The sequence below is a fragment of the Agelaius phoeniceus genome, chromosome 5 (genome assembly GCF_051311805.1).
Source record: "Agelaius phoeniceus isolate bAgePho1 chromosome 5, bAgePho1.hap1, whole genome shotgun sequence".
In the NCBI taxonomy this organism is placed as follows: Eukaryota; Metazoa; Chordata; class Aves; order Passeriformes; family Icteridae; genus Agelaius; species Agelaius phoeniceus.
The window spans coordinates 70,250,556-70,276,740 of record NC_135269.1 but is presented as its reverse complement, the minus strand read 5'-3'; the positions used below and the strand labels follow the sequence as shown (position 1 = coordinate 70,276,740).

The 26,185-nt window shown below is 39.9% G+C and overlaps 1 protein-coding gene across 2 annotated transcripts in view; it reads left to right on the top strand.

Annotated features, from left to right (window-relative positions):
• LOC129120120 (endonuclease domain-containing 1 protein-like) overlaps positions 1-26,185 on the top strand; it is a 164,111-nt gene that overhangs the window by 12,653 nt on the left and 125,273 nt on the right. For both annotated transcript variants that reach the window (XM_077179270.1, XM_077179269.1), the window contains exon 2: positions 23,429-23,693. The gene's annotated coding sequence lies outside the window, so the exon portion shown is untranslated. The remainder of the gene's footprint in view (positions 1-23,428; positions 23,694-26,185) is intronic.

Genomic DNA, 26,185 nt, shown 5'->3' with positions numbered 1-26,185 from the left:
TGGTGTGTTTGGGGGAGTTCAGCTGCTGGAAGTGCTCTCACTTGCTCAGTAGCAGTGGTGTGTGTTTGTACTGATGAAATAACAAGTGAATTATTGTGGCAGATGTTATTACTGATCATTTGGACTTGAAAAAACATGGAGAAGGATTGTCTATGTATTCCTGTTCTCAATAATATATTCCATTAATAGCTAGTGACAATTTCCCTTTCTCTGTGTATTATTATGTGTGTTCTTCTGGTTTCTCTTAAGAGAAGGAATTCTTAAGAAGAGGAAACCTATTTTTTTTTTGTTACTGTCAGAGAATTACAATATCTGTTTTTGTTTGCTTTCTGAAGGATGATCTTGCAGTTCCTGTTCATTTTTTTTTTATTGCTAAAGGGGTTATTTTAAATAGCAGAACTTTTGATTGGGTCAGTTTTGTTCATTATTTCTTCAGTATTGGATAATTCTCTTTCCCTACCTTGGTTTCCTGTCTGAGACACTTACTGCTGATGGTGTTTGTGATATTCCTGAGAATTAATGCTAACTGCTAGTAAGAATATTGAACTGGAAATGGTTTCCTAGGATTCTAAGTCTTGTCACTTGATATAGGAAGCCTGATGTTGTATAATTGCTGTATAATTTGTACTTTAAAATAATCAAACTCCATCTTAAGGATAAGGTTTTTTACTTCCATTATTGGAATTAGAAGAAAGACTCCAATTTTCAGAGCATCCAGGACCTTAAATGTCTTCAAATTGCCAGCCTAACATTTTGAAGAGCCATTTCATGCTCACTTTTTAACGATAATTGCAGAGTTTGCCTTATGCCTCTTTGCCTATTTATTACTCTATTGCTTTTATGACCAGGAACTATATCAGTTACTACCTCTTCAGTCAGGTAAGCAAACAAAGCCTCTAGTCTACCTTCAGTATTGAATTTTCCATTCTCCCAAACTGTGCCTGCTCTGCATTCTTGGCTCAGCTCAGAGCTGGCCTTGCACCTTGCCTTGCCTGCAGCCAGAACAGTTAAACCAGCATGGGGACACAGTGTCCCTCCCTGAGGATCTCTGGATTCCTCCAGAAGGTCTGTGGGGAGTTGAGCTCGCCGTGCTGGGCTCTGACACGCACTTGGAATGGTTCATCAAAGCACAAACATGATTTCAGGAACTGTTCCTAATCGTGTGCCTGTTGTTTGCTGCAGCTGAGGCTGCACGGAACGAGCGCTCGGCTCGCCCTCCATTTCCTGCCTCACAAACCTCATGGCCCTGCCTTTCATTTTGGAGCTGGGGCTGCCCTGCTCTGTCCCAGTGTGGAGGCTGCAGGTGCTGCTTCTGCTCTCTGCCCTCAGCTGATTCCTGCATGGAATGCTTGAGCACAAACCATGGATGGAGCAGGGGATGGCACAGCAGGAGCCTGTCCTCCTCCTTCAATTCTGGGAGGCAGCAAGGACCAGCAGCCACTGCCCTGTGACTCTGACACTGATCTTGGCTGAGAACTCAGAGTTCTGGGTCTAAGGCTACAGCTCTTGGTCAAACAATGTCCTTATTTCTTCGTTTTTGTTTTTGTTTTTTTTTTTTGTCCTCTTAAACTTGGGGCCAGTTCAATCTGCCAAGCACAGAACTTGCATCTGCTGCCATTCCTGCTACCTAAAACCACCCTTCTTTCCATGCTCCAGTGTGAATCCAGTTCCCTTAGGCAGGGCACACACAGTAATTAGGTGAATTTTCCAGGCAGCCATAAATTGGGGTCATGGCTGCTTTATTTAGCAGGTGTGTCACTCTGATGATCCATGGTCACGTAGTAATGGGCTAGGATTTTTCCTCCTTCACAATTTCCAAATTAAGGAGCTGTTCACCTGGTGGGAATATGTATTTTACCCAGGTATATGACTCCACATCTGCTGCTGTTGAAATTCAACCCACTTTTATTATCTAAGTCTATTTTTTAAGTTCTTTTTGTAGATTTTCCTGGTTCTCCTTTCCTAATTCAGTTTTATCAAAAGCCACAAACAAAAGCCAGGAATACTAGTGGGGGGAAAAACTTCAAAGCTTACCCCAACCTGGCAAATTTATATATTTATATATTCTTAGCCTCTAAACATATCCACCAACCAAGACCAAGACTAGTTACATGTGAAGAACTTAGTGCAGCCCATGTGTTGAAAAAAAATTGGATTTTTGCCTATTCTTTTTTAGCAAGATTCAAAACTGTCCCAGGATATATGGGTGGATTTAAAAAGCAGATCGTGAGGTCCAGTTCTTCTTGGAGGTGTTGCAGCTCACTTGGAAATACCCTGCTCAGTGAGGTAAACCAGAACAGATCCTGCAGATTTGAGAATGGAGAAATGTGGGATGTTCTTCTAATCAGTGATATAAGAGCTCATAAGAGAATGGTTACATTTTTCTGTTATTTGGGTAGAAATAATGAAGGCTTCAAATCCAAAATGCTTGGCTAAGTTCATTAAAGAAGGAACAACATAAAGAATGGAGAAAGGATTAAAACTGCTTTAAAAGATGAGAAGATAAGTAGATCCTGAAAGCCAGTCTAACACATGTCAGACAAAGAGAAATAAATTTCAAATAGTCTTCAGTCAATTCAAATCAGCAAAAGAACGGGGAAACATTGCTCTCATTGCAGATGATGGCATTTAATAGTTGGTTCCATCCTTTGTAAGGATGAGGAAGGGGTCATTAATGGACATGATGGTCCATTAATTACCCCTTCCTCATCCTTACATTAATTAGAATTAATGTAATTAATTAATTATTAATTAGAAGGTGGCTAAGAGGTAGGGACAGGTAATTTTGGAAGGGAAGGAAAAGGGTGGGTTGGTAGAGAATATATGGATTTTTGGTGGTTAGTGTGGCTGTGAGGAGTCACATCATCTGCCTGTTGGGGCTTGGCACAATGGAGTTAATATTCAAAATGTAAGAAAATCATTGAAAGGTTGTGATATTACAGATATTTAATCGTGTTTAACTGCTTGGATATGGCACGAGTGTTGCATTGATCTTTATTTTTAGACCTGTAAGAACCTGATTCCTTTGATCTGCAGTTTTCATTGTTGAGTGGCGTTGAGTGAATAGTGAACATGCTAAAAGAAAGAAGCAGTGAGAAAATACTGCTCTTTTTCATGTTGTCATTGTGTGGTGTTTACATGAAGCTGTGAGGTCACTGGCTTCCGGTACGAGCCGCTTCCTGAAAACCTTCTGCATGGTACATCTAAAAATGTACTTCTTAGAAAAACTCAGCTGATTGCTGTTTTTCCTTCTCATGCTGCTGCCTGACCACCTGACTTTTGTTTCTACTCCACAGTTTGTACAGCAGTGCAGGATAGAGATCCCCTGGAATGGAGGGTGATGCTGCAGGAGGCACAGGATGGGCTGGAGAAGGTAGCACAGAGAAATTGGGCTCACAAAAAACCCAAAGCAGGCAGTGGGAGCATGGAAACAAACACACAGTCTGACATGGAGAAAGTATTGACAGGCTCAGGCTTTAGCAAACTGTGAGTCATTCATTGGCAAGTGATGCAGTCAGGTTTGAAATAACGAGGTAAAACCAGCATCAGCAAAATTGCTCCATGTTCCTATTTTCCTGTTGAGTTTTAAGTATGTAAAAAACAATTAGTTACTTGCAAAACCTGTTGAAATTAAATCTTTTTTTTAATGCAAAGTTCTCATGCTGTTGGTGGCTTCTAAACCTGTATGTTTGGGAATCATGGAATTATTAGGCTTGGAAAAGACCTCTAAGATAGGAAACACAACCATTCCCTCAGCACTGGAGAAAAAGGGGTTCCCAAATGCCATATCTTCATGTTCTTTAAATCCCTGCATGGGACTCTAATATGTCCTAGGCAGCCTGTTCTAATGCTCAACAACCCTTTTGGTGCATAAATTTTCCATAATATCCAACCTAAACCTCCCCTGGTGGAAATTGCAGCAGTTTCTTCTTGTCCTGTCTCTTGTTGCTCAGGAGATGGAAGTAGCCATCAAATTTCTGTAAAACATGAAGGATTTGGCAATAATAAAAAAACCCCCAAGGATATATATGTGTATGTGATAAAGGAAACAGGCAGCCAAGCTTTATTACTCATCACATAGAACACAGTTTTGGATTGTATGACATTTATAATGTAAAAGAGTTGATTCCAACCAAAATGCCTTCTTTGAAGTGAAATATGGTCCTCATAGAGCAATATAAATTAACTAAACTGTGGCAGGTCAGCATGTGTGGGAACCAGGAAAGATGAAAAGCACGTCTGAAGGAATAATTAGAATTCTGAAGTAGTTTTAACAGAGTTATGTCTGTGTTTTTAATTTTTTTAACCAGATTAGAAGAAGTGACATATTTCAAAAGTATATGTATTTTTTTAAATAACAGTATAATCCTAAAATGCCTGGATGAAATATTAGAGTTGAATTTTTTTTCTGTTTTGTGGGGATTTTTTTCTTCATATTAATGAGCTAAAATACTACCTAAGGCTAATACCTAACCTAGCAGAGTAAAGACTAGCTAGAACAACTTTAAAGGAGTGCTTTTATTTATAACTGATCTAAGTGTTGCAGTATATGAAAATACAGATGTTCTGCTGTGAAAATGAGTGTTTGAACATCATGTGGCAGTTTGCAGGTTGAAGATAAATGTGAATCATTAATATCAAATCAGGTTATTTTGTTTGATGACCATGCACAATATACTGCAACTTGCCAGACTTCACAGATGTGATAACAATGGGAAATTCTTAAATACAAATAGTTCTTAAATTTACGAGCACTTTTAACACTACTGTGGTTTTAGCCAGTCGTCATGCTGTTTTATAACAGCTATAAACTCTATTTCCAGAAAGACACACTGCCTGTCAACCTAAAGTTGGCAACATTCCTGTGAATTTCCATGGTAATTTTATTGGTAATTAGCATTTGTCAATAGCTTGTCTGTCATAACCCTTACATTCTCAAACCTCTTCTATAGCAGTGAAATTCCTAAAATTCAGCTTTGTGGCTTTTGTCACTCCTGTAAGAAGAACCAGGGGTTTAAACTCCCTCAATGTATTCGTGTTCACGTTCTGTTATATTGATATTGTAGGGTTTTTTTTCCTCTCATTGTCTGGGTTTAAACTTGTAGCTGTGGCACCAACATCCTCATCTTCTGGTGTGTATTTTCTTTTATCCTGGGTCTTGGAGAGGATGCAGTGTGGTGGTCATAAGAATTGCAGGTTATCCCAAAAAGTTGTACTGGCTTGAGGTCCTGGTGAACTTTCAGTCTGGTAAAGCCCTTGATGATTTTTGCATTTCTCTGTAGGTTGGTGTTGTCATTCATCTGAAATAATCTGGGAAAGCCTCTTTAATTGGGTTTTTTTTTCAGTTCTTGGGTGAGTGCATGACCAGCTGACAGGTGGGAAAAAACCTCAGGTAGAGTTCTGTTTTGGATGAAATGCAATAACCTGTGATAGAAAAGGGCTCAGATAAAGTGACCTAAAGCCTTTGGCCTGCAGAGGTGTAGTCCAGCTGCGTTGTAGAAATGAAGTCCATGAATCTTCAGCAGTGATCACACTGGAGGAGCATTTGGGTTTATTCACATTTTAAAACTTTTGTCTTTGGGTGAAACTGTGACACATAGACTTAGCTGAAAATTGTGTTGGGGTCACTTAGTTTTCTATGTTGCTTAAAATCCTAAATCTTGAAGTACTTTGCACTTTGTGTGTTCTTCTGAAACATTAAATTGTTTTGTTGGCTTTACATTTGCTGTGCAGTAGTTACTAGTTATCTTTGCATCTTGATTTTATCCCCAGCGAATCCCTAGCATGCTGAGCTTGTGGGAGCTTTATTTGGATGAGTAACAGGGAGCAGTATGTGGCTTGGCAGCTGGAATTTCCCAAAATCAAAGCAGAATGAAGGAAATTAAGAGTTAAAGCAAGGACAGGAGCTTGCAGCAGTGGATCAGTGCAGTTTCAGATAGTTATCACTAGGAGGACACACAGACCGTGATATTAAAGAACTAATTGTTTATCTTTTCCTATTAACTGGTTTGGTACTGAAAAATTCTGTCTTGAATGGGTGCCATATAGTAATGTGTTAATTAAGATACTTGATTTTACTAGAAATTAAAAGAGGGTTGGGTAATGGGCAGAACTGGAGTGTGATGACATGAGGAAATCTCACAGGGATTACTTTGGTGGTGAAGCAGAGCACAGATTCTCGAGGGCATTCACCTGCCAGGAATAGGTGACATTTAGGTACAAGTGATCCCTTTTTTTACCATTTATTTTACAGCTTTGTGTTGCAAGGAATTCCTTACACCTTTCTGGGCAATGTTTGTGGTGTTTTCCTGCTGGTCAGGACACGGAGTGAGGTGGATCAGTGGCTGGGATTTGATGTGGTGTTGGCTGTAATCTTCATTTAATCTGTTTGTTGGTGTTTCACAGTGTTTGCAAATAGCTTTTCTTTTACTTGTCTATATGTGTTTACTTAGATTCTGATGTACAGTGTCTGTGTCAGGTTGAGTAATATGGAAATTAGTCTAATTGATTTAAATAGTTTGTAGACTGCCCATGTTGCTGAGGCAAGCTGTTACCTAATAAGGACTTTGGAATCTGACTCTTTCTGTATAGAATCATTATTGATATCACACATGCAGACAAAGATGATAACTGAAGCATATGCTTCAAATAAAATGACACGAGAAAATGAAAAATGGTTTCAAATTTGAAGTTACTGAAGGATGCACGGAAATAACACCAGATGGAGAGAAAGAGAAACTAAGACAGAGATTATTAATAAGCGTGGTGTGTTGCTGTGGTATAGAATAGAATCCTGCAGGCTTTCAGTGTAGAAATCTTGTTGTTACTTTGCTTAGAGTCCCTGTGATGTGTAAAAGTGAAAATGCATCATTTCACTCCTCCAAAGTAATAGTCCCTGAGGCTACAAAAAGTAGCACAAGCCAGTTCAAAGTCACTTTGGAAAATGTACTAATAGTTTTGCCATGGTAGATGGTCAAGATTGAACTATATCTTCCTGAAAAATAATATTTCTGGAATTAATGTGATTTTATATCTCTGGCTTCATGAACTATCACTGGGGGACATTTTCCTCAATATTGAAACTTGTTTCTGTAGTTCCATTTTGTCAGACTAAAAAGCAGACCACTGAATCTCCCTTTGATAAAACACATGGTCTGGAACTGTTGCATTGTTGCTTTGTCAAAATTTCTGTGTGTGAACGCCCTGGTTCACCTTCCCCTCAGCATCTGTGTCTAACACAGTTTAATTTTTCATTCATTTCTTTCATCTTTGCAGCAAATCCTGCATTTTACTTTTCCTGCAGGCTACAGTTCCTGTCCATCCATTTGTATTCCCATCAGTTCAGTTGACTTTATCATTATTTTTCGCGGAATCAGTCTCTACCTTCCAACAAAAACTTGGTGTTCTGTATGAGGCCCTCAATTGTTGGAAAACAAGGATCCAGCCTGGTTCCAAACTCTTGAGTTGAGGATCTCTTCTGACTCTATGCACAAGACTGGGAACTCTGTAGATCTCAAGCTTCAGCCTCCTGAGTCAATTAATTCTTCATCATTTGGGCTAAATTGTCAGGGTTTGTCAGGGCACTGTTGTATTTTCTGACCCTGCAGAGATTTTCTGTATTTTGCAGAACTTTCTGCAAGTCTGGAGTACGACCTGACTCAGCAAAGTAGTTCAGGTTCTTTTTGTTTACTGCAAAAGTTTTAATGACTGAGACTTCTCAGTCTGTCTTTCTGATTTTTAAAAAGACCTTTTAATCACTCATCCTAAAAATAGCCTGGAATACTCTAAACAGTAATTGATGTATGAGCAGAAACACTGTGTGATGTCATTAGAGGTCTGCACTGGTCTTCTGAATGATCTAATTTGAATTTTGGAAAATTCTGAGCATGGAAGGGGAAGATGAGACCTCATATTACTACCCAGAGGAAAGATGAAGATTCTTTTTAATTTTATGGGGAGAATGAGGATGAGGCTGTAACACTGAATCGTAGAATGTTAAAAATAAGGGTTGGGTTTTGTTGGGGGGGTGGGGGTAGTTTGTTTTGGGTTTTTTTCCCCAAAAGCTGTGTGAAATGCTGTGTGCTGAGGAGTTATACTAGATTACTGGAAGAAGAGAAGTTGATTTCAGGATGAATAAATATTGAAGTACATTTCTTGTTCATACTAGGGAGTAGTTGATGGTTCTGTCAGAGTGTTAACACAGAGAATAATTATAGTAACACAGAATATTTGCAGTGTTGTAGCAAAGCAGATTTTTGATTATTCAGACCCTTTAAATTAAAAATTGCTTTGTAAGTTTACATTCAATTACACACATCAATTTGATCAGGTTTTTGTTTTACAACAGAGATTCTTAACCTTTGACTAAAAACAAGTCCTGTGGAAGTCATTCAAGATAATCATTCAGATTTTGAGAGCAATGAAAACAGATCAATACTGACTTCTTGTTCTGTGAGTAGTAGCAAATTAAATCCTCATAAACTCAGCTGGGAGACTGAGGGATGGCCAGCTGGGGAAGCAGAGGCAGGATGGAGGGAGGCAGGAGGTGACAGCAGAGGGGCAGACGCTCCAAAAGGAGCAGTGCAGGTGGCACCACTGCCAGGAGGTGGAATTTGAGGTGAGGATTGGTATTTGTAGGGTAGCACATCAGGATCCTGTGTGCATTTACCACTAGGAGTGTACTCACACGTGAAATCCTAATTTTTGCAGCCTTTTGGCTCCTCTGTGACAGATTTGCCAGACTTGGTGTTTTGCAGCCCCGTGAGGTGTTGCAAGGAGCAGATCAGGGATGAATGAAGCAGCTTTGTGCCTTCATCCTCCCAGGTGGATACTGTGAGATGGGGAAAGGAATTCCTGAACAGGGGCAGGGACTGAGGAAGCTCTGACATGCTGAAATAGAGCTTTTCTCAGCTGGTTGCCAGAACTGCAGTGCTTTTCCCAAGTTCTTGTAGGTTTATTTCCAGAATATACCAAAGATGAAGCATCTATTTTGCTCTAATCAGAAGATCCCCCAGCTAATGGGGAAGGTTTTCCTTGTCTGCACAACTCTTTGGGATTTTCATGCTGTTGTTTCAGTGAATAATCACATTTGGTACTTGTTTGCCTTGGTATAGAAGTGCATTAGTGCTGGTGAAAAACTCTGTGTTTGGAACACTGTCTTGCCAAGATTGGCATCTTTTATATGGTAAAGGTGGACAGGATCAGGTCCTGTTATTGTAGCATGATTTGTTGTAGTTTCTCTCTAATTATGGCTGATTCCTGCTAGTCTGAGCCTAAAAGTAAGAAACCACTTTGGCATAACTAACAAAATTTTCAAGAAATCATCTGCATTTGGATTTCTGAAAATTCTAAGGATAAAGCAGAAATTCTAGAATTGATTTTACCAGCATAGCAAACAGTCAAAGGGTTATATCAACTATTCTCCAGTAGTAAATGTACTTTTTTGCTGTACTCAATATTTGGTCATTTTTACCCTCCTGCTTTACATTAAAATCTTTCTGTCCTTTTTTTGTTTCCACCCTTAAAGCTTTTTTTTTTTAAACTAAAAATGGTTTTAGTTGCTAAGTGGGTTTTCTGATTTTAAGTGCCACAGGTGGCAGCAGGACTGGGGTACTGGCTGAGTTTGGGAATGACAAAGAACTGTACATTGTGTAGTTGTCAATGTTAGAACGTGAGCTTTTGTTTTGACCTGAAGGATTTGTTTTTACAGTAAAGCAATTTCTGTGTCTTTTGTGTCTGTATTGTCATGTAAATAGTTCTGGGAGCTGCAGCAGAGGAGTTCATGCTCTCAGGGGCTTTACCCAAATCCATCTGTTGTTTTTCTTACCCAAATCCATCAGTTTTGATGGAGATGCAGGGTGCAGGAGGGGAGATCCAGGGTGCAGCAGTCACACAGAGTGCCTTGGGTGGCAGAGGAGTGTTTTTACACTTGTTTATTTAACTGTCTTACGGGAAATGGATGCTGCAGCCCAGTGGAGTTGGCTTATTGAAGATGAAAGGTAATTGAACCAACATGGGATTAAATAAGGCTTTTCCATCTCTCCATGTGACCTGTCTTAACAGCTTTTAACCAAACAGTGGAAAAGTACAGAGTGTGTCCGTGGCCATTTGGCAGTCAGTTTCTCCAGACACAATTTCCAGGGCCTTTGGTTGTTCCCTTCATTTGCTTTAGTCAGTTTGTTGAATTTGATAACAGTATTTGATGTTATTTGATAACAATATTTGATGTTATTTGATAACATATTCTTCAAGTTTGAATCGAAACAGAGAGTGGCAGAACAGAGAAGAATGAAGGAAGGTATGCACTTGAAAGAATAGAAATAAAGAAATAAATCACATAAATTCTTGTGTGAAAATGGTGGCTGGGGTCTGCTCAGTGCACAAGGGCTGGTCAAGTGGGGCTTTTTCCAACAAAAACAGTGGAAACTGATATCCAGAGAGAGTTTCCCAACTCCATTTATTCTCAGTTATCTCAGAGCTGTTGGCCACTAAGGGTGAAGCTTGCTCAGCTTGTTTAACCACAGGACTGATAAATTCCAGTGGAATTATGGCTCTGTGTGTCAGAGGATGCCTTGAAATTTCTTGGGAGAGGAAGATGACTGACAGAAATGGATCTGAACAGGAAAGGAAGGATGTTATTCTTGGTATTGTTCAGGGTGTTTTTCTCTTCTGTGGAATACAGTTGAATCAATAACAGGAATGACAGAGTTGGAGGCTTGGAAGGGAGTGCAGTGATCAGACCTGATAGTGCTTGCTTAAGGAATCAAACCCCTTGCTGACACCAGGTCTGTGTCAGTGAAGTGCAGGTTAAAACAGCCCAGGAGCCTTTCTGGATCTCAATGTGGCAAAGACTCAGTAATAGGTAATTTTCCTTTTGGGTTAGAAAACTTAGGAGTTGATTAATCTTTTTTTATTTTTTTTTTTTTTTTTTAGAGAAAGCATTGAGTTTGCTGGGCATATTTTCATGTTTTTTTTTTTTATTTTTGTTTTGGTGTTCTGCTTTGGTTTTCTAACCAAATGCTGAGTAAAGTAGTATTAGGTGTTTCAATCTTTCAATCTTGCAGGTTGTGTTATGTGGGTAACAATATTGTCTAATTACAAGACATAGGTCACTGACTGATGTAGAGATCAGGTGAGGGGAACTGCTCTATATTGTGAAGGGGAAAAATTGTGCTTTGCTATCTCCATTTAATTTCTGTTTCCTCCACTCACAGCATTTCAGTGCTGTCCATGTGTAGTCAGCATTGATCAAGCAGGGATCCCTCCATAGTGAACAGCTCAGACCTGGCTTTTTAAAAAGAGAAGGGATTTTCTTGTTTTTTAAAACATGTCCATTTAAAGAAGTTAAGTTAAGATAAGTTCTTGTCTATGTGTTGCATCCTCTCTAGGTATAAAATACTGAGCAGTTTCAGGAAATAAAATCCGATGTGATGGTTCATTTCTCTCATAGAAAGATGAAGAATCATCTTGTCAACAGAGGGAGGTTGTGGTCAGAGCAGGAGGGCAGAATGTCTTTGTCCTCAGTGTAATTTCTTTTGCTGATGACCACGGGGTCATTGTGTCTTTAATTAATATTCTGGGCTGGTGCATATAATTTTTGATACCAGAAGTAGAGATCTTGAAACCACCTAGGAGAAACTTAGAGTTGCCAACAAGATTAATCCCTCCAGACTCCAGGAACAGCCTGTCAGGGAATGACTGATCTGGGCAGGTCACTCTGGACTTTACAGTCAGTGGAGGGCTACCTTAAGAAGTTTAGGATGGGATTCCTCATTTTCTCATGGAGAGAGCTGGATTTAGTGAAGTGAATCATAATGAAAGCTCTGCTAGTTTAGGACCTCCTTTACCTACAGGGGTACCTGGACAGCTGGTACTTGGTGTGAACAATTGAGATAAATCCCAATATTCCGTGATTAGATTGCTGTGCTTTGTAAGAAATAAGGGTTTACTACAGATGTGGTGCTTTTCTGTGAAAATCTGTGGAATCCAGGTCTTTTGTCTCTCAAAATGAAGACAATATACGCCAAAATACACTTTTGAAGGCACAATTGAAAATTATCAACATCACACTTCTCCATTTTTAACTTATGTGTTGATTTAGAATCTTTCTTGAGTTGTAAGAATTGAGTCAAGCAGTTGGAGGGGAATGTACTGGGTTAGAATAAAATTAGTCTGTCAAGTGTGGATACATAATAGACACCATGGTGCTACCTTGGCCACTGTGTCATTAAAATCCCAGAAATAGTCCTGATGAGTTTTATTCTGCTCTTGTAATCAGACTCTGCAGTGCAGTTGACTGTAGTCTTAAAATACTTGTATAGATTGAATAAGAGGTGCAGAATTACAGGGCTGTGCTCTGATGTTCCCAAATGATTTCACCATCTCTGGACGTGTCACCTGCTGTTCAAATAATGGGAGGAAAACTAACAATTGAGTCATGTTGGTGAAATTAGAGATTTTATTGGAAGGTTTGGGTGGGCACTGAGTGCCCTGCTGAAAGGATTAGGTGGGATTTTTCCCACTTGGTGCTTGCTTTACACCCAGGTGTAAATGTTAGCATGGAATAGAACATTTCAGTTGGAAGGGACCTAGAGTGATCATCTAGTCCTGAGCAACTCAGGGCTTGCTGAAGGGCTGCAGCATCCAGGTCATTGATAAATACATTGAGCAGGGCTGGCCCTAGGGCTGATCCCTGGGGAGCACTGCTGGTGACAGTCCCCAGGCAGCTGGAACCTCTTTGGGCTCTGCCCTTCAGCCAGTTTGTCACCCAGAACTTGCTCACCCCACAGTGGGACAGCTTACCCAGAAGGGTGCTGGGAGTGCCAAAAGCCTTACTAAAATCCAGAAAAACTAAATCCCATTCATTCCCTGGGCAGTTGACCTTATTATATAGAGATATCAAATTAATTAACCTTGTGTTGATGGTGCCTGGCAGATGTATCCTTCAAAAGACCCTCAGCAGCACCCAGTATAATCCTCTCCATATTTTTTTCCAGGAATTGAGGTCAAAGTAAGGACTAACAGGACTAAGTCTTGTCCTGGTTTTGGCTGGGATGGAGTTAATTTTCCCTAGTAGCTGGTGCAGTGCTGTGTTTTGGATTCAGTGTGAGAATAAATTGATAACACTCTGATGTTTTTGGTTGCTGCTGAGGAGTGATTATTCCAAGTCAAGGACTTTGAATTTCCCAGGCTCTGCTGATGCAGACATGAGTGGGACAATGGCCCTGGACTGGCCAAAGGGATATTCCATCCCATGGGGCATCATGGCCTTGTATGTACACTGGGGGGTGTTACCCAGGAGTCAGGGGTATTTTGGGATGTGCTGGGCATCCAATCAGTGACTGCTGACTTGTGCATCACTTGTTGTCTCTCTTCTTATTATCTCCCTTCTCATTATATTATATATATATTATCATAATGATATTTGACTTAATTTAAATTATTAAACTGCTTTTATCCCACCCCATTTTTTAACTTTTCCCAGTTCTCCCCATCCCCCTGTGCTGGGAGCAAGAGGCTGTGTGGAGCTTAGTTCCTGGCTGGCATTAAACCACAACACTTTTTGGTGTAAATTCTTCTCAAATTCTTTTCTGCACAAGTGGATGTCTCTTGCAGATAGTTTAATTACCATGGATTATTTTAGGTATCATATTGATGACATGGGTGAGCAGAAGGAAAGGGAATGGGGTTGTCATGACTACTGTGATTTTTTATTTTTTTTTTAATTTTTGCGCTTCGATTTAAAAATATTTTTATCTCTAAATTTTTAGGGATAAGTAATATCCTTTGCTGATTGTAAATTACTGGTCATACTTCAGATTCCAGTAATTCTAGCAGAAGCAGTTTTTCAAGACATTTTTTCCTGGAAATCAGAAAAGGGTGAAGGGAAAAGAGCATTCTCTTGGCAACTTATATAAAAGAAAACTGGGTTAGCTTAATACTCATGTAATAGTTGAGTATAACTTACTGTGGTGCTCACAAAAGGGCTTGATTTGTTTCAAATCAAGTGATTTTATATAGAATTTTTACAGAATTTTTTTTAAATGCTGGCAATTTTTGCTTGAGCTAGTAAATGCCTGCAAGCTTGCAGCTACTATTACTAACAATAATTTCATTGTTTTATTTAAATCAATGTAATTATTTTTCCACGAGGAGATCTTGCAGAGCTCATGCCTTAGTTGTGGTCAGGAATGAGTTTCACTTGTGGAACTGCTTTAGGCCTTTAATTATTTTATAGCAGAGGGAAAACTGATGCAATTTTAAGGTATTTTCAGTCATTCAAAGGGTAAATGAACTTCTTCATGACTAATTAAGTAAATATTTCTCTAATGCACAAGAGTGGGTGTCTTTTCTCTTCTGGGTGTGTTCATTCTTGACCTTTGCATTACTTGGACCATGAACATGGTAATTCAGGGACAGAATTTCAGTGTTTCCAGCATTGATCATGCAGGGATCCTTCCACAGTGAACAGCTCAGGCCTGGCGTTTAAAAAAGAGAAGGAATATTCTTGCATTTTTTAAAATATACCCTTTAAAAAAACAACAAATAAATCCAAAAAAACCCCAAACCTTGCTTAGATTATCCCTAAACATACATATTGATGTGATTATTACCTACACAGTTCCCTCCTGAATTTGAGTGATGCCTCTGGCCTCCTTTATGTGCTTACTCAGCGACAGCAGTGTCTCTGCTCTGATTCCCAAGCTGCTTTTAGCTCGGGTTGGTGATATAACCAGATCAGTCCAAGCTGAAAATGGGTTCATTTGTCCTGTTTCTCAGCCCTTGCTGAATTTGCTGGTACATGAGTAGGCTGCCACTTGTCCCCCTGGCTTGCTCAGTCTCGTTCTTGAACAGTCTGGCTGTCAGTGTTGGAATTAAATGCAGAAAAAAATGATTTCTCAGTCATGCTTTGGTTGCTGGTATCTCTTAACTGGGTGGTTTTGTGCATGTACTGCAGGCTGATAATTTCAGGTATTAATTTTCTGAAAGACTGAAATGCTTTTTTTTTTTTTTTGGGAGGTAATTAGAAACAACATTGAATTTTTTTGGTTTTTTTGTGAAACCTAGTTAATATTATTGACTGATATAAATTATAGGATGAGGAATCTCCAGCAATGGATTTTTATGCTGACTGTGACAAGCAGCTCACTCAGCTGAGGAGCTTGTCTTAAATCCCACACCTGAGCTACTTAAAGGAGCAGATCTAAGCTGAGGCTGTGAATTTGCAGGAAGTGTAAAAGGACTTTAAAGCCTTGTGTTGTTGAAGATAATTCTGTGCAGTGTCTTCCTTTACAGTTGGTTTTTAAGGTGTGTAAAGCCAGAAGCATCAGGTGTGAGAAGTGATAGGTTTGGCTCTCCCAGCACTGCATTCCCATCCTGTGTATCCATGGCTGTTCCTGACCACTCTTCCCCAATCCACAAATACTGGATTTAAAAGTACAGTTTGCCCATGGTGGTGACAAATGCCACTTTCCTGGTCACACTGAAAGCAGGAGAGAAATGGAAAAAAATCCTGATTTTTTTTTTTTCCTCCCCCCTGCTTGTTTTATTTCTACTTCTCTGACAGGTGTTGCTATGTATGTCAAGGATCTTGTAGTTAAACGAGCACAGTCTTTATTTCAAAGTGAAAATAGGATTTTGGCAGAAGTTGGAAAATGCTCCTACTTGCCCTGGGCAGATTGTTTCTTTCCAGGGGGGGTGTGTGTGACAGAGGCTGGAAAAGAGAGGGATAAATGTGTGTGGGCACTGGCAAGAGGCCACACTGCTCAGGCCATGCTCTGTATCATCCCTCCCTTCTCCCATTGCCTTGCAGAGTGTACAGGCTCAGCTATATAAAATAATACATTTATTTCAAAATTGTGTTAAATGAGCTCATCTCAGTCACTCAGCAGTTATGAAATCCTGCCAAGTGCTACACGTCTTGTAAATTTAGAGGGTTGTTTTTTTTTTTTTTTAATTTGCAAAGGATGAAATACTACACAAGTTACTGAGGCAGAGAGAAGGCATCTTCCTTCACCCATAACATACTGAGGCACGAAGAGTGATGCTGAGAGCCAAGGTTTCTGATCTGACCCTCCTCCTCAGAGCTCCTGAACGTGAAGATTCTCAGCTCAACAGAGGCTGCCTGCTTGTGGCAGGCAAAATTATCATTTGCACTCACAGCTGAGGGTTTTGATGGGGTTGGTGACCAGCTCTAGCACAGCACAGCTCCTTTTCCTTCTCCTTTTCCTTCTCCTTCATCACCAGCTTGGAACCAGGAATGGGTGAGACTTCTGCTGCTTCCCTCCTAACGAGGTATGAATTCCAGATCAAATGTTAAGAGCTGCTTGTTTCTACGTGAAGAAATCAGATTCAACCCCTGGATTTGTTCCAGGCAGGGATAGCATTACATGTGACTCTTGTCTTTGAAACTGTTAAAGCCTGCTGATCTGACACAGCTAGGGATGGAATTAAAATATATCAGCATTTCAGAGATGGGAGGCAGAAGGAACTGTTGGGTAATTTAGTCTGACATTTAGGGTGTTGCAGGTCATTACATGTAACTGTTACTCTCTGTTTCGAGCTCAGTAGCTTATGTTTGACTGAAAAATTGAAAATTAACAGGCATCTGCTGAAAATGCTTTTCAGAAGGGCGGGCTGGCTTATTTGGGAGTTACTTAGAAATGAGGATTTCAGTATCTCTCTTAGTAATTTGTTCTATGGGACAAACAGTCTGTGCTTGCTTCTTTCTCTTTTTTTTTTCCCTTTTTTTTTTGTGTTTTGCTGCATTTCTGACTTGGATATGCCTAATTCTCTGTAGCTCCATGGGGATTTTAAGCTGGCATAAACCAGCAGAATTGCTGAAAGAAGCAGTTAGCATCCCCCAGTTCCTGCTGGATACCAGCTGGACCCTGGTCCTGGCTTGGTGCTCCTATAACCATGGGTGAACCCACTGCAGAACCAGGCACAAAAGCAGCAAAATCAGATTTCTCCAAGGTCAGTTCCATGATCTAGTTCATGGCACAGCTGCATGAAGGGGAATGAACAGTCAGGGATGAGAAATGGGTAAAGGTGGCTTCAGCAGCAGGTGGTGAAGCCACAGAGTTACTTTCAGCTGTTGGTTCTTGGCCCTTTCCTGATGGGAATAGTGGTGGTTTGTGTTGCCCTGCAGCCAGCAGTGTCTCTGGGTTCATTCTTCTGGTGTTAAACACCAAAACTTCACAACCAGGTGTGTGTCAGAATGCTGGAATGAAAAAAAATATTACAGTTACTTGATGTAGCAGAAGCTGTTCAAGTGTTATCTAGGTATTAACATTTACCTTGCTGTTGAGTTTTTAGTATCTGTGTTGTAGTAATTGGTAGATATACACAAGGGAAAAGGGCTTTGGATTTACTGGAGGGCTTATATGAGGCAAATTAGTCTGAGTGTTGGCAGGTAGAATGTGGAAATTCTCAGTATGTGATGACTGCTTTTAGTAAAGATTTTTTCAAAAAATAAACTCTGCTTTAAAGACACAAATTGGTGTTTATCTTAAGACCAGATGTTGAACAGTATTTAGTGCTAAACCAGGTGACCTTCACAATAAATAATTTTGTTCTCTCAATGGAATGATTATTTCTCTTAGGGAGAGCATTTAGTAAGAAATCTCTGTGGCAGCTCTCATGCTTTTAATACTTTATTGTGGTTTGTAATAAGAGGAGAGCATCTTCAGGCTGTATAAATCTGAGATTTGCATCATACTAACATGGTATCAGTTTATTGTGCTTCTTCTGTAGTCTGAGGAGGAGGAGGTTTTCTGAGATAGAGGAAGAAAGAGCTGAGACTGTAAAGACCAAGATCCAAGGACAGCTCAACCCCAGCAAGAGAGGATTGTGCAGTCCGGGCAAGGGAATGTCTATCACCACAAAACACTGTGGAGTTACAAACTAGAAATTCAGAATATACCCATCTCCTGGAGCATCACATACTGATGTTTTCTGTATAGATGGAAATAGATTTTTTTCCAGATACTGCTGAAAGTGTTGACTGATCTTTTTTTTTAGTACTGTCAAAATAATTTTTGTTGTTTTCATTTCAGTTTACCAGGAACTCTTACTGTAGTGAAAGTTGTTACATAACATTGGCCTGTATTTTCTTGCCAAAAGACTCCAGTATTGTTTAAGCAGAGGTGCTGAGTGGTTGATTCCATGTTTCTCCTGGTAGCACAGAGCAAAACTTCCTTGTATTTAAGACTGAAAAGTATTCAGTTTTCTTCTGAGATGGATTTGGTTTTGGATAATTTGTGAATTCTTTCAGCAAGAGTTCACCTTCACAAGTTTCAGCTGGTGCAGGTCTCACTTTACCCATGGGAGCTGCAGAACTCAGCTGTGCAGCCTTGTTTGCAGAGGAATCTTCTTTCCTCTTCCATTTTTATTCAGGAGCTCCTGACAGCCCAGGTCATCAGAGCTGTTGCCACCACTTGTGTGGGAACCCCTTTTTCCTGAGATCTGACCCAGTGTTATTCAACTCAAAACCATCTTTTTAAGTGACCATCTGATTTTGGACTGCCTTAATTGAAACTTCTCAAAGTTGCCTGGCCACACTTGTGCCAAGGATGCTCTGCTGCTGTACCATGACAGTATTGGGTTCATGGCTGGACTTGCAGGTCTTTTTCCAACCTAAATAATTCTGTGCTTCCCTTCTTTAGGTGTCCTGCTGCTACTGACTGAGCCTCCAAACTTTGATACCTTTCCTGCCTGTTTTACTTCCCTCTATACTTAATTTCTGGTTGGCATCTGATCCTGAGTAGTCTTGTCCCAGGCAGTGCCTTGTGACCTGTATTTTGTAAAATCTTCTGGTTGAATCTGTGGAAAAGCTTGCTTGGCTGAAACTTTTCTGGCAACCTGCAGTTTTTATAGGGGAAATTACCATATTTCTCATTTAAAATTCTTACTTTAGGTTTTTATTGAAGACAGCAAAGAGTGCCTTTTATGTTTTTGTTTTTGGTTGGTTTTTTTTTTGTTGTTGTTGTTGTTATTGTTTCTTTTTAAAAAAATATTTGTTTCAGTATTCATTGTGCAGATGTGTATTACCATAGTAAAGCTGTGAAGTAGCCAAGCTGTACTGATCTTCCCTGGAGGTGGAATAGTTTAAAAAGAAGGTTTTGTGGTCTGCTTTAGTTGTTTATACTTCAAAATAATTTAAGAGAAAGGTGCCTTTTTATTTACCAAGCATTTGCAAGTAAACCTTAAAAACCTATCACAGCAAATAGTAAATAATTTTCTTTACAACACAGGGCCTCTTTTTTCTGAAGAGATGGGATTCTTCCCAGCCTTCAAAGTTTTCAGAAGATTGCTCCTATTTTCTCCTTATTATGTGTCAAATTGTAAAACATAAAAAATTGTTGACAAGCTTTTTTAAAAAAAGATATCCAAGATTGACACCTTTTGCTAAAATACCATTTAACTTCTTTTCAGGTAGAAAATAATGGCTGTTAGAAGAGAAGATCAGTAAACAATGCTGAAATAAAAGTTGTTTGGGGTTTTTTTGGTTTTGGTTTTTTCTTTTTTTAATTTTTTGTTTTGTTTTGTTTTGTTTTTTAAGAAAGAATCTTAAATTATTAATTGCTTCTGAGACCTTAATGCAGTGGCTTTGGAGTTTTCCAAAAGGGGCAGTGGGACTTACTCTCAATGCAGTTTCAATCTGCTGTTGTATCTATAACTTATTACTGCATATATTATATATATATTATTATATATAATATAATAATATATATATTATATAGTATTTGAAACACTGAATAAAAATGAAGTTTTGTACTTGGTTCAAGCTGTCTGGGTGCCCTTTGGGGATGTAAAAGTACAGTTATCAAGGAAACATCAATTTTCTCGTTGGCTAAAAAAGGTGATTGTGGTTGTGTATCACTTCTATGCATCAGTTCTGAAGAATTAAAAAAAAAAACAAACTACAACTAGAGAAACCAAAAGCTTAAACTAATGGTCATCTGTCTCTTCATTGAGCTGTGACTGAAACCAAGAACAGGGCAAAGAGCTTTGCCCTAAGAAGTCGTGGCTAAAATGTACCAGACATGAACCAAACAGGAAATTCTGCAGAGAAAAAGGGGAAATAAGAACTTGGATCTTGTTAATGAAAGTTTTGGCAAGCTGACCTTTTGGGCCTTTTTGAAAACCCCAGTGTGGGATGCATCACGACTGGTGTTGGAGTTTCTTGGGTCTTTTCTCTCCACAGTGGGGGGGAAAGTTCCTTTTTGTGCTGTGTTTGCCATCAGGTGCAAGGCTCTGGCAGGAGGAGATGGAGCATTCCCTGCAAGTGTCTGAGGTATTTTTGGGAAGCAGCTTTTTGGAGGATGGGATGGAGACTGGTCAGAAAGGAGCCTTTGACAGGAGTGGAGACTGAGGAGGGCAAAACCAGCAGTCTCTGGAAATGTTCAAGCAGGGAAAGAAAGACTTATTTCAGGGATGCATAGGGATTTGTGAAATTAGGTTTTAATGGATTGAGAAGAAGTTTGGAAAAAAAAAAAAAAAGAAAAAAAGAAACCACAATGGACCAGGGGAGTTACTTAAAAGTCTTTTATTCATCTTGCTTTTAATTTTACTATTCACAAGTCCCATGTTTTATGTATTTTACTAATAACTTGGAGCTCTGGAGTTTACAGTGCTTTTAGTGTTTAATGATGCTCATTCTGAAGGAAGGAGCAGAGCTCTTCCATCACTCTCTGTGACTCAGAGTCCCAGAGCAGGGGTGGGAGAGGCAAAATGTGAACCTTGAGGCAGCCCTGGGCCAGGAGGCTGGAAATAAACCAAAAAAAAAGTGTCCTCTCAAGGCTGAGACAGAAGGTTTTATTTGTATTTTGAAGAGTCAGTAGAATTCTTCCACACAGGTTTGGAAAAGAACTGCAGAGTGAGACCTCCCTCTGTTCCAAGGGTTGGTCAGGAACTCAGCTGGTGGAGCTCCCATGTTGATCCAGGTGTGAGATGGATGAATGTTACAGAAAACAAAAGAAAACCAAATCTTTCATGGAGTCCATCCCATGGCTCCCATGCATAACCTTTATATAAAAAGAGAGGAAGTCTGAGCCCAAGAACCCAGACAGATCACCAGACAGGCAGAGATTAAATTGGGATTAAGAAGTTTGAGCAGGAGGAACATGGCAGAGAGAAACCAATGCACAGGTGGGGTCACTCACAGAAACAGAATGTCTGAAGAGTATGTGTTAAAATGAGCATATTTAACATAAATGCATTGTCTAGAAGTTTCCAAAATACATAGGAAAAAAGGGAAAAAAGCTAGCAAGAACTCTCTTACAGTCTTTAAAGTTATTTACTTAGTCTGAGATGACAGGATGGGGGGAAGAGATGCAGTGGTTTCATCACCTCCTATAGGTGAAGACTTCAGAAATCAGCTTGTTGAGGCATTCCTGTAGAAAAGTACAGGATTTAAATCAAGTTAGAAGAAGACTTGCAGCACAGTTTTTGACTTAATCTCAGGATGATATTGCTCTGAGAATAAGGCAGATGAAAATCACAGGCACTGGTGCCTGCTGAGAACTGGATGCCCTGGTTTTCAGAGCATCTCAGTGGGTTGGAAGGACTAACACTGGGAAATTGGTCAAGCAGCAGATAAAGTTCACCTGTGTGCCCTGTGAGAAAAAACCAAAATGGGATCAGGAGTGCAGAGTGAGGATGTGCTTGAGAGTACTGTTGAGATGCCTGAGGCAGGGATTAAAAAATCCACTTTTCTTCAGAGGAAAGAACCATCTGTGATAAAAGGGTCATTTTGAGGCTTTGGAGACTTGGTTTGCCAGAGACTCTTGAGGGAACTGGGGCAGAGGAGAGGTTTTCTCCTGCATTAGCAGGACATGCAGGAGGTGATAGCTGTCACTAGGAAGAGGAGAACAGAGAAAATGCTCTGGATTTTCCACAGCGTTTTAGAATGCCACTTCTGCAGGGAAAAATCCCCAAAAGATGCTTAAACCAAACCTGATGGGCTGAAAAGGAGGAATATTTCCCTCCCAAAGTATGGAGGTGGATGGCTGGATGGCAAGTGTGCCCTGGGCTAGTGGGATGAGGGAACTGGGGAAACTCGTGTTCATCCTAAATTAAATCCAGACAGGATTAAACAGGTCCCACTTCTGGAACTGCTGGGAACAAGGGAAAGAAAGTGCCTGGGTTTGTCACAAACTTTGTTCATAAATGGGAAAATGAGGTGACTGGAAGAGGTGTGGAGAGGGAAGCAAGAAAGGAAAAACTCTGGAACCCACCAGGATTTGCATTGTCCTTGGTGGGATTCAGTGACAGAGAGAAAGAAAATGGTTTTGGATTCTAATTTTTAAGCAAGCAAGTGACTGAAAAAGGCAAGAAAGAAGGAAGGACCTGCCCTGGAAGGGCAAAATGAGCACTGAGGAGATGGCTCAGAAACAGTTTCATTTCTCTTACTTCACTGTAGGTTTTTTTTCTGTGCAATAAATGTATATTTTGTCTAGTTGATTCTAGTAAAACTCAGCTCTGGAATTAACAAACATGCTCTTGTGTCTTTTGGGTGTCTCATCATGAATGGGTGGAAGCAAATCCACCTCTTACTCTTGAGGTGCTGCCAGGCAATTTCTGATAGCACAAATCCAAGCACTTATATATGAGTGAGGTCTCCAGAAATCACTGACTTGGACATACTAATCATATCAGTAAAGAGAGGTGCAGGAATGACCATTTCCATCATGGACAGTTCTAATGAAAATGATTTTTTTAAGTCTTATGTTCCCCTGTTTTTTGTTTAAAAAATAAAAATGGGGAAACAAAAAAGATTTTTGAAAATTTGAAATTTACCGTTTTGACCAGTAGCAGAAATTGTAAGAAGGTTTTGCTTTGGTTTGGTTTTTGGTGGTTTTATTTATATATTCATGTGCAAATTAGCAGCTTTTGAAATGATGAGAAATCAGAGAAAGAAAAGGAAAGTCTTTTGTGCTTTTAGACCAGCAACCATCCAGAGCTGGATGCTTTGCTGGGCTTCTAGATGTGTTTTAATAAAGAGAATTTTCCCAGTTTTTCAGTCCGAGTGAAGTTGGGAGCAATTTGCTGTATGATACGGAATACAGTGAATCAGCATTTGCAATGGCAGCTATTTATAGTCCCTCTATTTTTATTCAAAGCAAAACAATAGCACTGAATTTCAGGCAGTTGGACCAGACACTCAGGAAGGTCTCTTTGGAAGCTGAGGGGGGGAAAATAATCTCATCTTGCTGGATCTTGAGGGCTGAGCTCCGCCGGCATCTCCATTTCAGTGCCGTCCTCCAAAGGTGAAATCCGGGGAGCTGTGCTGGGGAGCTGCAGGAGCAGATGCCTCTAAAATGTGGGTTTTATCCACTCTTCAGGGGCTATCAGCATTCCTTGCATTTTCTGCTCGAAGGACTGAGCCATGTAATTAATGCCTGTTAATTTTAACCATCTCTTCCAGGTTTTCTGTGACTCTTCCACGTCCTCCTGCTGCTGCTGCATCCAACGTGGATCTGAATGCTGTGGCTACAAAGGCTTGTCACTGTCTCATGCTGGGTCCCTCACATCCAAGAGCTACTTGGCAGTTTCCAAGGCAACCACCTGTGGAATAATTAAAAAGGATGAAATGTTAGCGTGCCAGATCTAAGGAATTCTTGCCTGGAGAGAGCGTTTCACTTTCTTCACGTCTTGAAGAATCAAAACGTGCTTCTGCCAGCAAAGTTAAGGTAGTACAATTAAAAAGTAATGGTTTATTTTTCTGGAAGTTTTGAGGTGGAGCAACAAGCCTGATATGGCTGTATGTTGTACAGAAATGACCATGATTCCTTCTGGGTTAATATTTTGGGTAGGTTTAAATGGAAAATGCACAAGAAAGGTGGTGATGGGAAGGCAGTAATCAGCATTTTCTATTAGTAAAACAGTTGCATGGAGTGTTTTGCACTTCATGCCGTCTTCCCTCGGATGATTTTAAGCTGGGAAGGACTAAAATGGAGCATACATTAGTTGGAGCATAAATATAGGAAGTGCAGCCTTCATGCCAAGTACACTGAGATTTCTTTGGCATTCAGTGCAGTGATGGATATAAAAGGAATCTAGGAGTGGGCTCACTGCAAAATGACAGTCGGAATCAAGGCTTGATCTTTATCCCAGAGCTTAAAGGGTGGGCAGTGCCTAAGTCCATGCTGAACCAAACTGATAATCAGGTTTAGCTGCTTCAGTGAAGCAGCAGCTCAAACCATTTTGAAGTCACATATTCCCAGATTCAGAGCTGAAATTGCACGGTGGGGAAAAAAAAAACCAAATATTAAGCAAAAGAAGCCTGTCAGAATAACAAAACATGGCAAATTTGTTTCTGAAAGTTTGAAATGTTGCTTCAGAAATTGATGGCAGAGGTGTTAGACTTCAGATAACTGGAAAAGTTCTTCTCCAAGTATTATATGTTACTGGATGCATTTGCTTGTTATATCTTCCTTCTCTGCCAGTCATTCAAATATAGTTGAATAGAAAAATATTATTCATTTCTGACAATGGATAAATGGAGAAAAACCACATTCCCATTCTTCCCATAGTCCAAATAACTGCTCAGTTAAGTCTGGTTACCTTGCCTGATGCTCTTGTACAGTTAATTTTAGGCGTGATGCTTTTGTGTAATTTATTTTAAGGGGAAAAAAAAAGAGTCCTAAATTTTGAAGTAGAAATATTTGGGATGCCATCTGGGCTTTACATAATAAATTTTTCCTGCCAAAATGTTTGTGGGATTCTGTTGGGATGTGAATGGGATTTCACATTCCATCCCTTTCCACAGCACAAGAAGATCATTGTTTTTTAGATATGGTGGGTCCAAGAAGAAATAGGAATTGTGTGGTAGCAGCTCTGTGATCTGAGGGAATACAAATAGAATATATCCAGTAAGGACCCTCTCACCTTGTTTAGATGATACCTAATTTCAACAGCAAATATTTGCAGGTACCAACTGAGTACAGCTGCAGTTTTCCACCCTGATGCTTGATTTCCTGTCCATTGGTTGATTGTCACCACATCTTGAATGCCAGAATGGTTTTCTTTCTGCAGTAATTCTTCAGCCTGTTAATTCCTTTCAGTGTGGAGCTGAGGAAAGTGGGTTTTTTTTCAGGAAACGCTGTTGTCACATGTGGAAGGACTGTGCTGGCAAAGTGTCTGCAGCAAGCACAGTGAGGAGGATGCAGAATTGAGACACTCTGTAGGTAGAATGAAGGTAGTTGGTGTGTGTGGATCCAGATCCTTGATCTTTGCAAGCAGCATCAGTAACTCTCAGAGATGGAGTTGGGTACTTGTGAAGGAGCACCTGAGTGTATTTGTGGAAGCCTGATATAGTAGCAATCAGGCACAATAATGCAGGATTCCCAGGAGTGTGCACAGAGGAGTTTCAGCTTAGATGCTTCTACAAAACATCCCAAACTCATACAAATATCTCCATTTTTCTGTTTTACCTCAAATGCTGTGAGTGAGGTTTTTCTCATGGAGCTTCAATGTCCAGGTGCTGCTGAAGCCATTGGGAGCAGCTTCCTGACAGTTCCTATTGCAGACCCCCTTGAAGGGGATGACCTGTCTCTAAAAAGGTGCCTGTAGAAATTAATCCATCTTTTCCATGGATAGTTCTGCCTGGATTTAGATGATTTAGCCCAGGTGGCAATCCTTCCAGGAGCTTCAAGTGTGCAGTTAGATATATTTGTATATAAAATTAAGATTTTATATATTATTATAAATGAATATATAATTAAACCAATATATAATTAATTATAAAATTAATTCATCCATGCTTGTTTCTTTATATTCCATTCCTATTCCAGACTTTCCAGGTCTGAGTGGAGTTGCACTTGATCACTGGTACAACCCCCTTAATCATCCTCCTCTTCCCAACTCCGATATTCGACCCTGACAGTTTTCCCAGCCTTCATCTGCAAGCCTGTGGTTCAGTGTCAGGGGTAGTGAAGAGCCCCACAGAGTTTGTTATAACATAGTTTGTAAGAGAAATAAAAACAGCCAGGCTAAATTTAGGCAGCTGTGCTGTGTGAAAGAAAATACAGTAACAGGCAAAATTGATTTCTGATGTTTTTTATGTAGGTTACGTTCTAACAATCTTTATCCCTGGGAAGTTTTACAAGACTGAAGGGAGGGAGTAGGTGGTTAGAGGCAGTGATTTGTTCAATAATTTTATTTCTTAAAGTGATTCAGTGCC